The following is a 13,708-nucleotide window of genomic DNA, read 5'->3' as shown; positions in this document are numbered from 1 at the left end:
AATTGATGTTATCAATAAAAACAGCACGATATCAGATCATTCACCGACACTGTTCGCAAATACAAAGTTCGCAACAGCGTGAAACGGTGAATTCATTTCTTGCTCGATGTTCGCCCACGGAAACCATTCAGTGTACACAGTGGCGATTGCCTACAAGCTATAATTCCGTGCCCGAACGATCATAATTTTCTGTCGGCACACGTATTGCCGCCGCGAGGCCAACGAAACGGTTAGCAGTCGTTAATGCTTGCCGACCGTTCGGAATCCACGATTCAATTTAAATATAAATTTACCGCGCGATAACCGACTAACGATAAATTCATCCCGCGCTATTCCTACGAGTATAAACGGCACGTGCATACAAATTCACCCGCGGGCACATATGTAAACGGAAGACAGAGTTTTCGAAATCATGAAAGTCCAGTGGTAGTCCGGTTGAGCTTCCTCCTGATAAAATCATACGGTACAGTAATTTGACTTAAGGGTCGTGCGACGGTAACTTCAAACTTCGTTCATCAAAAGATGTCCGCGGGGACTCGGTGTTAGCTATGTGAACCTAACGTTTAACTACACATGAGCTCGCAACTCAATTTACGAGTGCAAGCTTTGCTTAACCCGCGTATTTACGGATATCACAGTCGACGCTCGATATCCGCCCGGATCTTCGAATCGTTTTCTATTCCGGGACAGTCGACGCGAAACAGAGAATCAGCTTGATGAAAGTTGATTTCGCGAAACGTTTCGTTTCAATTAACAAAAAGTTGAGAGGTCAATTTTTTGTTGCGATATACCTTAACACTTTTACTGCTATTAATTAGAGGAAAAAGTACAAATATCAAATAGGGTAAAAATATGAAATCCTCCACATTTCCATGTTTGATTTTTCTATTTATGATTATTCTCGGAATCTACATCTAAAAATAAAATGAGTATCCTATATTTGTAGTCTCTCTGCTATTATGTAAAAAGCATCGGTTTTCAAAGCGTAGATGTAATTATTTTTTAAAATATGAGAAAGAGAGAAGGACTCACAAGAAGGACTCTAAGACTGAAATCTAGATGTTGAACTTTCGTAGCCATCCACTTATCCGCTAGGCCAGTTTCTGTCCACGGAAGTCTTTAGGGAACTTTTACAGAACCAGAGAGCTTTTCTCCTCGCTCGTTCTCCTCTTATGCATATACGCCTGCTGACACACACTTGCCATTGAGTAGAATCCCCTAAGTGTCCCAGGAGCTTATGAGTACCTCCTACTGTGGACAGCACAGCATCACTCCAGTGCTGACCACGAAAAACTTTAGCTAGCTTTTACGAAACCAGACAACTACCCACTAACTTTCCTTACACGTATGTATACGTAGTCACATTTACACGTTTTTCAGCTTAAAAATGGAAATTACGAGTAGCTCGTGAGTCTGTGTTATGTTTTTCTTCCACAATTTTGTCTGCTGTTAACAACAGGTGAGGTTTAAAGCTCACAAGTTAGGTGAGAGAAATAATATGCAGCATTAAAAGTTATTACTCTCCTCAAAGGCGATTCGTAATGTTTCAACGTTACTGACTGATAACATAAGAAGCTTATCGACAAAAAAATAATGGCACTCGTAAAATGTACCATTTGCTACCAACATCAGTAATCTCAGTTCTGGGACATAGATTACACTATAAAATCCGGAATATCGAAAAATAACACCTAGATTAAGTTATTCATCATAGTAACAACGAATCGGTGATTGGTAGTAGGCTTTAACGTTAATTGTTCGATACGCGGTGCCATGTATTTTCAGTTCGCCTAATGCATTACAAAACGATTCATGCGTATCTTTTGATCCCGGCCACATAACCGAGGGCTGCTGTGTGCCCATGATGTGCGCCCACTGTTCAGCATAAAGGATTGTTATTTACGGCACAGTTTATATTTCATCGGAATATAATGGAAAATGGACCCCGCGTTATGCGCAACGTATAGTTTCCCTCTCTTGACCCCGCCACCGATGCGTACATATATCCTTGCCGTTCTCACTTTACCGTGTGCCCAGCGGTGCATTTTGACGTTTGTTCGCCGCTGAAATATGCACCTATAGGCATCTCTGTAATTATTCGAACGTTATATTCGCGCCCACCGGGCTGCGGCTATCAGAAATTATTAATCCATTCTACAGAGAAGGGGTTACATTCGACCCGCTTTGTTGATGTTTCCCGTCATTGAACGCGACAATCTCAGAGATATTCGAACAAAATACACGTTATTTCGTACAAAATAGACTTGTGAAGAGAGGTAAGCTACCTGGAGAAAATTTAAAAATTTTCAAGAATGACTAGATCCAACGAAAACTACCAGGCAAATTAAACGTCTTTTGAAATTTCGGCTTCGTGGACAGCAAAAAAAAAACCCGCACGAGTTCTCAAGAGGAAGGGAATTTCGACGAAAGTCAGCCGGAAATTGTGGGAAAACGATGTCGCAGAAACGAGAACTAACCAGAGCGCATCCAGCTCGGTCGCTCCTGTTCGTTTCGCCAACTTTTTCTTGGAAAGCTTGCACGCGATCGTCAAAGGATGCAATTGCAGCCCGACCAACGTGACTAAGGCAAGGGAAACTTTCGCCAATTCTTGACTGCACGCGCCCACACGTTTCGTACGTGCGTGAAGTTTTGCATGCAGCTCGGACTTCGCAGTTATCGAACGAAGCGAATCATCCTTTCTCGTCGTTTCCCCACTAAACTTGTGTTTTCTCGCGGCTCGCGTGTCTGCTCGCAACGATCGCAGCTTCTCATTTCACAATTTCCACGGAAATGGCGGTTGGATGCAGGGAACGGCACGGAAACGAGGAGAAAGGAAAAAGAAGATGTAGAGAGTATGAAAGTGGGCAGGCTACGGATTATTACGAAAGCGGGTTTACGAGGTCCCGGTGGACAGGAAACCAAGGAAAAGAGGAAGGACACGTCGCTGCTCTCCGAAAGGAGGAAAAGCGTTATCTTGCCGTGTGTGACTCGAATAACGAGAGCGAGCCTCCGTCTTATCGTGGACAACGTTAACGTGATTCCTGTTTCTACAATTCCGGCCCTTCGTGCTCGACTTTGTCACTGGGTCGTTCTACGCCCGGGTGGCTCGTTTTTCTCGTCCTCGACCCAGCAACGGGTCAAAAGTAATTTTTTATCGGCTCGAATAATTGAACGAAGCCAGAACCAGAATTTCAAATCGAGGACAAATTTGATAACGATGCTTCGTTTGAAAATGTTCGATGCTGCCTGAATTTGATCATTCGATTTCAAGTTTTATTTCAAGCCGATGCTATTTGTGGCTCATCTACCACCTCTTTGATAATTTGATGCTCCGATACATACTGGTAGTTTATAATCAAATTAATATGCTAAGTTGAATCTCTATTATTTCAATTCTGCTCCTGTATTTGAATATTGTATTATTCGTGCAGGTTCGTATTCCACTAACAAAGCTCGTAATTATGTACGTTCGAAACGTACAATTTCCTCTGGTCGGTTTCGTGCTACCCGCCTCTTCTTTTACCGCTTAATTTCATCGAGTATCCGGGAAAGCAAGCGAGCGTATCGCAAATAAAAGTCTATACGTAGGAGTTGCTTCACGTACACTCGACAATAAAGTTACAAGAACGGAAGATAATCGAATCAATGAACGGAACTTAATTGGACAGTAATTGGACTGGGTCTAGCAATATCGACGCGGTGTACCCACCGGGGTAAATGACACACAGAAAGCTCGCCTCGAATAACGTCAGAAATGACAAAGTTTGCCCACGGTAACGTTCCTTTCTGGCTGGTTCGCGATCTCGATAACGTTATAGTCTTTCCAGACAGCGGCCATTAATTCAAACTCTAATCTCCAACGTAGTTTCCATACTTTTACACTGATCCTCAAATTGGCGATTACTCCATACGAAGGTAGCGTTCATTTTGCTCGAGGGAAGAGGGCAGATTCCACAGGAAAACGCGAATTTGTCATGGCATCTATTTTATATCGTGACCCAGTTTGAGAGACGCTTAAAAATCATTTATAAATTATGCAGACATCCTGGCCACCCGATATTAAACGCACCCTCCGCGTAATGCCTTCATTCATATGCAACGAGCATGAAAAAATTCTGAAGCAGAGGATCCTTAAGGACAGCAAAACATCGAGAAGAAAACGTTTGACTGTGCTTTTTTCCCAGGGCAAATGTGTGTCGAAACTTTTTGTAGTGGATTTATTTATAACTCCTCTTAACGTTTCAACATCACTTATCGCCACTTTAACTGAAAAATCTTAGAACTCCATTTTTTCCAGATGACTTTTTGACGTAACAAGACACATTTCTATGTGTCTAAAAAAAGGTAAAACTTTTTAGGTTCCCTTGTTATATTTTTAATGAATGGATAATGTCGAGAAAATTGAAGTCAGAATTGACAGCTTGATAATAACATTACATATTTCTACCTTATATAAGTAGAAAGCACGAAAAATGATTCGAATTAAAATAAGTGCAGATGTCAGGTACAACGTTGAAAGAGGGTTAATTAGTGAAAATTAGACGGTGGTATTCAAATAGAAGCTGTCAAATTCAAGTTGAAGCCTGGTTTGTTAGGAAAAGGGTAATTTTTAATAAAACTAGATACGAGTGAATTTAATTCCAACTCTATCTTTACACAAATTTTCCTTAAGAAATGAATCTTCCCCAACAAATAATTTCAATTTTGCCTTTTGACTCATTAACCTGAAGATATCTGATATCTGACAATTTATCAAAAATACCTGCCAACCCTTTGTTCAAGACCTGTAATTAACCGGTACTCTAATTTCATCTAAATCAGATCCGATCCAAAATAAACACGTTTACCCTTCCTATGCGCGATGAACGCAATTTATACAAGAAAATCGACAGCTAACCGATAATTAACAAGTACGATTACAGACTGAGTATACTAATCAACGCGATATAGCAGCATACTGATTCTACTGAATAAACTGGTATCCCGTGTGTACATAACGCGGCAATACACCTGGATAACTAATGCTAAACCGAAATAAATTACTCGTTACTTTAGCCCACGTGATAAATTGTTATTGAAACTGTACGCTACTTCCTGGTTTGTAACCAATTCCCATGTTGAATGGCACGAATTAAAACGATACCGAACGTCGATGCTTGCGTCGGAAAAAAACAATTTACAAAATCTCAGGGTACGACGTTTATTCTGGTGTAGAACAGAAACGGAAGCACTTTGGTCGATTAATATTTAACCGGTCGCGCAAATTCGATTGATATGCATGTGACAGCCGAAACTATTACATAATCCAGGCGTAAATTTCGCATGCCTCTCGTGCACCCGGCGCTGCTTTGCCAAAATGGATCGAAATTATGGCCGGCCATTGCGCTTGCTAGCGCAACAATAACTCATTCGCAATTAATAGCTTGTTTTGAAGGGAAAGTTGGTCCAATTGTATCTCTTGTTGCATTCCTCCGCTAGAAATTCTACTTTGTGCACTAAACGAACTAGTATTTCATATGACAAATTTTATAATTGTTACTTTTTAAGATTGTCCCTTTGGAAGGGATCAAATAAACGTTGATACAACATTTCTTACTTAAAGCTTCCTATAGAAGTCCCTGGCACATGGAACATCCAGCATGTGTCCAGAATATGAAGATATACGCTAAAGGCGCATATGAGTACACGAGCCAGGTCGATCGATCACATTTACAGAATCCAACCACCTGAATTCGCAATGCCGAGAAAACTGAAATGCTTTTCTTTATCGTTAAAGTAACCCTTTCGTGATTCGACCTCATCGAATACCAGGGCGATCAATGATTTGTACGGGAAGAAAAATGATAGATAAATCGAGCAAAAAGAACTGCGAATGAGTTGAAAACTTCAACTTCTGCGGTCGATGCAAAACAGTCGGATTTATCGCACGTGCTTGCACGGTGATTTATCCCTCCGGAAGTCAGGACACCTCCACCTCTGTTGGCCTACATACCCCCAGGAGTTATGCTCGCACGATGGTACGGTGTCATACGAGTCACCGCCGGCAGACTTACGAGGAAATAAGAGCGTCACCTTGGCCGAGCATCGCGGGAAAATACCGAGTCGGACACGAAACAACGAAAGTGTTCTTTAAGCGTCGACGAGTGGAAAATGATCCGAGATAAGCGTGCAGATCCTACGTCACGATTTTTCCATCGATCGAGGGAAGGATAAAACTTGCCAGCTGATAAAGTCTGCGTGTTCATTCGTGGTGAATCTATTCGGTAATATTCGCGGGATCGATCGACTGGCAAACACGCGACCCTTTTTCTTCCTTGCCAAAGAAAGTCGACTCGGTTAGGTGATGGATGGATATTATGCGAAAATAACTGACGTTGATATTGTCCTGCATAGAAGTGCGAAAAGTAAGGGTTCGATTATGTAAAATTTTGATAGGAACAAATTCTTCTTTCTAGAATTGTTCTATGTAGAATGTTGAACTATTACAATTTTTTACATAGAGTGCATCGAAAAATTAAATTACCTCCTTCCATAAAATAATATTCAACCTTTCTATTCGTTAGTTATAAAAGTTCGAAAGACTAGCTGAAAAATATCCATGTACATCCTCGTGATTAGCGAACAGCCAGATATCCCCAGGCGTTGCGCGCGAACGCGATATTCCGGCAAACTTCCGCCATTTCCGTGGGATTAATACAATTCCGGGGAACTTTAACAATCCGCAGCAACTAGCTAAACTAAACAGATTTCGTTGCGCGAGGAAACGTCAATTCTGACGTATGCGTTTGATTTGAACAACTTGTATACACTAATACAGGCTTATACCGCTCGCACCGTAACTGACGGCTTGACGTTTGCACGCTGATGTATACTGATTTTGGATTTCCAACAGCGAAGAAGGGGTGGAGGGGGGCAGCAGGGCGCGTATATTCCCCCACGTCACGGCTAATGAGGAAATCATGCCTCGTACAATTAATCCCGGACGAGTTGAAATCGTTTCGACGAAACACCCTCAATTACCGGCGCGATATCGTCAAGACGATCGACCAATCGGAACTACCTGCACCTCTCTTCCAATGCTGCTGCTAATTGAATCCCTTTAATAGGATTGTGTTTCAACAATATTTCCCAAGCTCTATTTAATTATATTATATAATGATTTGATGTCACAACTTTGATGTTCCAACTGGTAGCAGTTGGACTCAGAATTTTTTGATTTTTTGATCATACGTACCAATCAAACTAAGCTGAGAAAAAAGATCAAAAAAGGACTTTCAAACGTTATCGGCCTCTCTATTGGCAAACATGATAACCGACTGGTATTCTGATCGCGCTTCGAAACGATATCGCGTTCCCCAACTGCAATGTATAACCTGACTGTGTATACACGTAATGTGTACATGTGTGTACGTGAATGTATCGCTACGTAAAGAAGGGAGGCGACTGGATAGGCAGTCGGGGGTGTAACAAATAACGCCCTCACTTATCTGAGTCATGCACTTTTCAGTGACAAGGGCGTATGATTTATCGCCTACAAGGCTGCTACAATGAGTCCAGGACGTGTTAAACTGACCGCGTTCATCATTAAAATTAATGGGTATTGGATACCGGCCGCATGACCGGAGGAAAGAGAAGCGGGGATAACCGGGACACAAAATAGAGAGGTAGGTTCGAGCGTGAAAAGGCGTTGCGATCGTTTAACCCCTTCACTTATCCACCCCTCAATAGCACATTAGGTATATTTATTTAAAAAAAAAAAAGAAAAAAAAACATAGTATAAAAAGTTATGCTTACTCGAAAATTGTCAAAATGATAACACGTTAATACAAGTTGAATATTTCTCGTATCGTCGAACGAAATAAGATACCCGTTCAATCTTTCTCGGTGAAAATCGTTCGAACCCGTAATCGCGTAACCTCTGTTTCGTGAATTTCGATCGCGGCCCCGATCAAGCCCAGGCAAGCTTATTTGAATGCGATCTTCGCGCAGCGTTTGAATAAAATTCACCTTCGTCGCCGGAAGATCGATACAGGAACGTCCCTTGGCTGAATTTTAACCGGGCGGAGCGGCAACGACCAAGTCGAATTGAAATTCGTAATACGCGCCGGATGTAAAACTTGCCGGGTGGTTCGTGTAAAAAGCACTTCCATGCCGGCCGTGGAGTTGCAGAAGCACAATACGTTCAGGGAGATAATTTGCACCGCAAGGCCCGTCCATCCGTCCGGTTCTCAATCGTACGAGCATCTCAGGTGTTTAACGTTCAGCATCGCGAAATTGTTCCGGTACCGGAGGCCCATTGTGCGCGGCGAATATGAAACGTGTTAAACTAACCGCCAACATCCATTAAAATTAATGGGTATTGAATAGCGGAGATGGCCGGACGAGATGGGCTGTACGAGATAGGAAGTCAAATGAAGTGCTACATCGTCGGCGTGCCGACGCTTCGCTCGTGAATCACGGAAACCTTTCAGTCGCCGATACAAACTACCCCCGATCGAGAAAAAAACTGTACCGTGAAAAAGGAAGAGAAGAGGACTACGTGATGGTCGTGTTAATGCATTGAATAGCATAGTAGGAACATGGGTACGTTTGATATGGCACCTGATAATACGAATTTAATACGATAAGTTCAATTGTAATTACGGATATAATTGCAATTATATTTAGAATTTCTATTTTCCTCTTTATTCCTTAATTAGTACGGTAAATTAATTTCCTGACGACGATTATCGGTGATAATCTATAGTGTTCAAAATGATACGCAATCGAGTTCCGCAGTAGAAACATCCGCGCTTAGTCGGACACACGACGAGACGAATTCGAAGCGATAGATTCAATTAGTTATAACTAACGTTAATTTAGTGGTATTTAGGATTTTTATTTCTAGTTCTATTTTTCAACCATTGTACTAAATTAAACTCGAAATAGAAGCTACATTGTTTCACAGTTTGTCTTTCAGCAAATCCAGTGATATTCGTACAAAGGGTTCTTGCGTTAATAATGACGAATAAATGCGCGGAAAAACCTCCATGAATTTCCTGGTCCTATTCAAGGAGAGGAATTTCATTTGAATTATAAAAGACATTCCGGCGCTGAGCAAAGAGTATACGAATGCGGTAGTTCCTCCGAAGAGATCACTAATTCCAGAAGAAAAAAAAAAAAGGATCCTACCCCGGCGTAACAACCGTTTTCGCGTTTCACTTTGTGTCATACTTGACCCACTACCACCGGCCATAATCACTTTTCTTTTCCAACGAATTTTTTTCCAATATTCACGGAAATTCAACCGCGATAGCTAAGACAGTAGACTGTTTCATAAGAAGCTTCAGAGAAAGGGGTTTAATAATATACAAAGCGGCTGAGAAGTGGTGGATAACGAACAGGAATCTTCAATCGATGAAACAGAAATATGTTTCACGCTATTCTGATATTTAAACGATACAACAATGCTTTCGTAATTTTCATTTCTTTAATATGTTTCATATTTGATTTCACATTTTGCAAATTGAAAATTCTTAATAAACCACAAATTGTACAAATCAGAAGAGAGTGAACATATCATTCGAAATGGGAATCCTTTATCTTTAATCCGACGCGTTTCAATCCTAAAGTTGCTAGAAAATTAATTATCGAAAGCAAATGAGTAACTGTGTGATTTGCGCGTTACCCTGCGTCAGATCAGTAAAGGGTACAATCGCTTGAATAAACGAGTGAAACTTTATGAAGAATGGAACCTCTTGTGATTCAAACCCCTAAATAGTTTATGATACGAGCTTAGAAATATTCCATCTGCAGGGAAATTTGAATACAATCTAATTATTAATGAGCCACGTTGCGGCAATGAGATTTCACGGATAGATCGTAGAAAGGAAATGTAGCAAACAAGAGGAAAGTTGTATGGCAAGGCAAGTAGAAGTAAATCGATCTGTCGGCGCACGTAACAGGCGGTTAAGTAGCGCGTTAAAACTCCGCGAACGTTCCGGGTATGCTTTCAGCATATTTGCATAGGACTGTAGTTAGTGGCGCGTGTACGCACACAGGTGGACAAACGGTTACCGGAATACCTTCCGGGACATTTGCGTAGCCACGCGAAATGACAACAGAAACTGGTTAGTTAAGAAGTGGTCGAAGCTATGCGGCCGTTTTAAAGGGAAACGAGAGCGGAAATGACGAGGGTTGATCGATCATCCGGACGATCGACGATGATCGAGTTGCTGTTTCGGTGCCAGCGATTTGAGAATTTACGATTCTTACGTTCCCGGTTATTGCGTGATCATGGAGAACGTTCAGAAATTCTTCTAGGTGGAATTGGAAACTCGCGTGGCAACGTTTCCGTGTCTTTCGAATGAAATCGATGAGAATCCTCCCTTATTGTAAACGAAGAAAATGGAATGAAATTTAAATAAGAAGAAAATGGTTTTTCAGTTCAGAGAAAAATTCAAATATATCATTTGAAGTAAAAACATAATTTAAAGAAATATTTCTAATAAACCAGATTCGAAATTGCAGATTTTTAATTACTATAAGTGGTTAATCGTGTTGTGTAATTGTCAAGAGACAAACCGTTGATATGAATCAATATTTCATATTCCGTGAAGTGAAAAATACATTAAAAATACATTAACGATAGAAGCGAAAAGTTTCATCATTGGTTCAGCGATAATAACTTTACACCTATTGTATATTTAAATTGAATGAACGAACATTTTTAATTATTATAATAATGAGCGGTATAAACACTTTGAAATGTCACGAGAATGGTATTTTTTTTCCGTCGTTTGAAACTTCTCTTGGGTGCTCGTGATTCCCTGGTAGTTTAAAATAGTGCTGTTTGCACTTTCCTCTCAATTATGGAAATACGAAGCAGAAACGCCGTGGAAACTTCAAGTATCTCGAGCACAGTTAATTTCTATTATATTTGTACATTTAATCTTCTCTCGGTGGAATAATCGCGCGAACGGGTCAGAGATGCCGGAAACTTTTGATAAAAACTGTAAATAACGACGACGCGACGCGACGCGATGCTTAAGTTTCGCGGGAGGGTTCAGTGGCTCTCCAGTTAGAGATGTTTCTTGAAAAAATTACCGACAAAAGCGAGTAGGAAATACATCCATCCGTGAGGATATTACGTCAAGCTTGCGACTCGTTCATCTTACTCGAATATATTATATTATAAAGCATGAAGCATTCGCAGAGAATCCTCTGATATTTATTACCCTTCTCTGTTTTATTGATTTACATAAATCTAATTGGAAAAATATACTTACATTATCATTTAAAATCAAAAATATTGAATTTCTTATCGTTTAATTTCAAACGTCCATAAAAATACTTCATTCCCATCTTCAAGAACGAGTGTTTCACGCGCGCTATTGCGCTCACTATAAACAACGAATGAGGCGATAAACTGATTTATCGTTCTAGTATCCCGCGCTCGACAATACATGAATTTCTATGAACGTTAATTTCGACGTTAAGAAAATTATATGTGCTTTTCGTTGCAATTTACCAACGATTACAAGGTGATTAAAAATAACCGGTTGACTTATAATCGCGTAAAATCGAGTTACCGTACGGAAATTGGGCGCGTATACTGCAATAAAAGCGATTATTCGAATAACTCGCGGTTAACGCGATGTCGCGTGAGCGGATCATTTACGACCTGATCATTGGCTGCGACCGGATAAAAGTTCTCGTGCACAACGTAATGAGCGGCTTCGCGGCAGTCCGCCGCTTTAAAAGCGTGCAACTTAATTTAATCGGTTACGTGGCCGAAACGCGTACACCGGTTTAATCGACAATTACGTTTAAACAAATATCGTGGTGAGCGCGAGGGCTCACCGCAAACTTTATAAAACGTGACAATTCCCTCTCCATGCATTCAAAGAAGACGGTTGTCATATGTAAAAAGGGTACATGAAAACTATAAAAAATGCCAATATGAGCAGTATAATATCTATGGTGCGTTATACTACAGAATCATGTTTAAACTTAAGAAAATTCAAGTGTATCATCTCACATTTCACGGATTATCCTCCAGAACGAATGTTCGAAATATAAAATTCATAACGACCTATACCACGTCCTTCTCGCTTTCGGTAAATAATTCAAGGAACACGTATCTAAGAATCACCATAAGGCCCAAGGAAACGTAAACAGAGAACGTTATCTGACGAAGGATACAAGTTCTGGACAATTCGCAATTTAGAATGAAAAATTTGTTCAAACGATTTTCGATAAACGTTCGACTGACAATGAGTTTTCTATATCTGACAACGCATAACTCACAACGTGCCAGTCGATTATAATTTCATTGCCCGAAATTTCCCGCGATTAACGCGAATGCACGGAATCGTCCTCTCTAGTTAAATCTCGCGTACAAGCGTGGATAACAGGGTTTCGAATGGTACGATCGATCGAGTCTGTAACGAAGCCAAGAGATCCACGAGCAAACATGATATCTGTAGATTGTAACTGAAAGGACGAACGTCACTCACCTCAATTCGATGCCGTGATTCCGCTTGTCATTGATGCTGACGATCACGTCGCGAGGTTGTATGGTCTTGTCGCCGTTGCACTTTGTGGAAGTCACTTTGCCGCACTACCGTTCCCACCAAGCTCGACCAACTCGACGCCTGTAAGCTCTCCTCGAACACGCTCTCACTCGTTGCTACCACCGGATAACATTTAGAGAACGAACACGAAATGGAGTTAAGGTCCCGTGAACTCCGCGCGGTTTAATCCTGCCTGGAACTCGCGGCGCGCGTTTACCAGCCTCACTCGACGCGACAGATCAAAGTCATTCAACGAGATCAACAGTTCTCGTCGCACTTCACTTTTCGAACGGACAAACTTTCTTCGTGATCCTCTTCGTACGTCTCGTTCCCGCGATTTTCAACCGCACGGTTATACACGCGATAGACAAGAAACGTGACCACGTATCACTGAAACGCGACGAACGGAGCGAAAGATGGTCTCTCAGCTGATCCTGTTGGCGAGCAAGGGTGAAACGACGAGAGAGAGATAGAGAGAGACGGAAGACCGGTGAACGATGCGACGAAACGCGAACAAATGGCAGCAGAAGTGTATTTGTCCGAACGACGACGTAAACACTTTGCGCGATAGCTCTCGACTGATTCGGCAGGGATGACCGTGCGGCACAGTTCAGTGGTTCGCGCAAGTAAACTCGGTAACGCGAACGTAACAGTGCGCAAGCTGTGCTTTTGTGCGGCAGATACAGCAGCACCGTTGGAATCGGTAAGCTGACTGTTTACTCCTTCTGTTTCTGCTCGATTGCCAATCCTCTCCCGCGTTCCTCGTCCTTTTCTTATCCTCCAATTCTTTCGTTACCTTTTACGTACACACGTTTCTCTGTTACGTTGTTAGTCGTTGCCAAGATTGTTCCATCTGCGATATCACGGTAGGTCACGGTAGATCGCGCAACTACGTTCACCCTTGTTTCCTTTCCGTCCTGAGACTGACTAAATCCGACTGCTCGTCCGAGCTGTACACACCTGGCGCCGCGACAGAGCGGCCACGGTGAATCGCGAAAAGTAACTGGCGAGCCGACCGACCCCGATTGCCTCGAGTCTGCGCCCTAGCGACATTTCTCGTGTACCGGATATAAAATATAGACGCCAGCCACCGTGTACGTATACCTAGGTGTATACGTAGCTCTCGCCTTCTTCTTCCCTCGCTTCTGCTCCAT

The 13,708-nt window shown here is 41.7% G+C and overlaps 1 protein-coding gene across 1 annotated transcript in view; it reads right to left on the bottom strand.

Annotated features, from left to right (window-relative positions):
• Window positions 1-13,493, bottom strand: part of LOC114873280 (teneurin-a) — a 447,603-nt gene extending 434,110 nt beyond the window's left edge. The window contains 1 exon segment of the mRNA XM_029181455.2: window positions 12,498-13,493. The gene's annotated coding sequence lies outside the window, so the exon portion shown is untranslated.
• Between the last annotated feature and the right edge of the window lie 215 nt (window positions 13,494-13,708).

The sequence above is a fragment of the Osmia bicornis genome, chromosome 4 (assembly GCF_907164935.1).
Source record: "Osmia bicornis bicornis chromosome 4, iOsmBic2.1, whole genome shotgun sequence".
In the NCBI taxonomy this organism is placed as follows: domain Eukaryota; kingdom Metazoa; phylum Arthropoda; class Insecta; order Hymenoptera; family Megachilidae; genus Osmia; species Osmia bicornis.
This window is presented reverse-complemented; position numbering and strand designations above follow the sequence as displayed.